Here is a 2,311-nt window from a genome sequence, read left to right as displayed (position 1 = left end):
AGCAATAATAGGAAGGAACAAGGGGTTTTGCTGGTTGAGATAAGGATAGCTATACAGGGCATTGACTCACATTGATTTCCTGTGCGTGGGTGTTACCTTCTAGGCTAATTCTTTCTGATCTAACCTTTTCTCTAGTACCCGTTCCCCTTTTCCTATTGGCCTCAGTTGCTTTAAGGTATCTGCTTTAGTTTCTCTGCGTTAAGGGCAACAAACGCTAGCTAGTTTTTTAGGTGTCTTACCTATCCTCACCCCTCCCTTGTGTGCTCTCGCTTTTATCATGTGCTCATAGTCCAATCCCTTTGTTGTGTTTGCCCTTGATCTAATGTCCACATATGAGGGAGAACATACGATTTTTGGTCTTTTGAGCCAGGCTAACCTCACTCAGAATGATGTTCTCCAATTCCATCCATTTACCAGCGAATGATAACATTTCGTTCTTCTTCCTGGCTGCATAAAATTCCATTGTGTATAGATACCACATTTTCTTAATCCATTCGTCAGTGCTGGGGCATCTTGGCTGTTTCCATAACTTGGCTATTGTGAATAGTGCCGCAATAAACATGGATGTGCAGGTGCCTCTGGAGTAACAGTCTTTTGGGTATCTCCCCAAGAGTGGTATTGCTGGATCAAATGGTAGATCGATGTCCAGCTTTTTAATTTGTGCATTCCACAGCTCAGTTAACATAAAGAAGCTCTCAAGTCAGTCCCACATTAAGGTCAGTTATGTTTATAAATCACTGGATGATCTGATGAGTGTTTCCCTGCCCTCAATTTTGTGAAAATATGCCTCCCCAAAAGCAAATGGTTCTCCAAAAATCAAGGCAAAAGTGAATGTGTTTAGTTGATGTGATCAAGTGACAATCTGAGATTTGTTGAAAGGTGCCATGCCTTTAGCAGAAACTGGGAAGCTGGGAGGTGCTGTGGGAAAAATAAATCAGGCCTCTGCAGGACAGTGCTGAGAACTATGCATCCTGAGCACACTCAGTTTTCCCTCTACAATGGTCTTCTTGGAACCAGACACACACAGATACCAAGGATCTGCTGTATCTTCATTCCACAACTTCAGTAGCAATGGCAGTTGCCTTCCAGATGAGTTCAGCAAATGTAACACTGAGGGCGGAACCTGTACTTACTTGGAAGCCCAACCTAGAGCCAGCTACTCCAACTTTTAAAATGATTTTGTAAGCCATGAAATACTAGTTATGAAGTTCTTTTCTGCTTAAACTAGTTAGTGTTATCTATTGCCTACAACTGATATATGTGGATGCTTTCTTTATATAATAAAATCTGTCCCTTAAAATAAGCTGACAGTATGCTTAATAGATGACCACTAAAAGAACTCCCATTAAAGTGCATGATCAGGCTGCCTTCAACAGTTTTTTCTGAAATATTTTTAATTTGGAAGTACAAACCAAGGCAATGAGAGAGGTGAAAAGAAGCATAAAATGTGAACAGAAGAAATTAAAATTTTATTTTTATAGCTAGAAAACCCAAGGGAATCAACAAAAATCATTAGAAATGAGAGGTTGCCAAGTTACTGAATTAATATACAGAAATGGGGGAGGGGGAATTTTATTATAAGCTATCTTAAGAGAAAAGAAATTAAACACATCTTGTAAATAAGCCTATCAAGCAATGTGTCAGCCCCATATGTAGATATCTTTAAAGTTCTGCAACATAACAGATTGGAATAAATAGAAAATTTCTTAATGTATGTGAACACTCAATATTTTGAAGATATCTAAACTATGAATTTTCATATTTTGTATGGTTCCAATAAAAGTAGCAAGAATATTCAGTATCTACTTTTTGAAACTAGATTAACTGGCTTAAAAATTTTCTTTGCAAAATAAGCATGCAAAAAGGCATAAAATTTTTGAATTGCTGGAGATGAATCAATCTATGACTATAGTTACCAGCTATTAAAACACACTTGGTATCTACAGTCATTAAAATAATGGCTACGAGTTCATGATTAGATGGTGAGCTTTCAGACATACTTTTAATCAAGTATTAACAATATGTACTAATAGTGACATGGTCAATCAGAGATAAAAGATGCTTAGTTTTGCTTTTTGCTTTTAATAATTTCAGAGAGATCAAAGATTTAGTCTTTTAAAAACCTCTAAATACTAGGACAAAAAATGGAAAATTTGTATTTAAGATTGCAATAAAAAATTCATTTTTATGCTCCTTTCTTTGGTATTGCTATTCTTTTATCTGTCCATTACCACTTCAGAAGCTGACTCTTTCCTGGATTGGGCCCATTTTGCACAGCAAGCTAACAAAAGCAATTGCTGGATATGTGAGT

This window comes from Castor canadensis, chromosome 9 (genome assembly GCF_047511655.1).
Source record: "Castor canadensis chromosome 9, mCasCan1.hap1v2, whole genome shotgun sequence".
NCBI classification, from domain to species: Eukaryota; Metazoa; Chordata; class Mammalia; order Rodentia; family Castoridae; genus Castor; species Castor canadensis.
The sequence above is the reverse complement of the archived record's forward strand: the minus strand, read 5'-3'. Positions refer to the sequence as shown.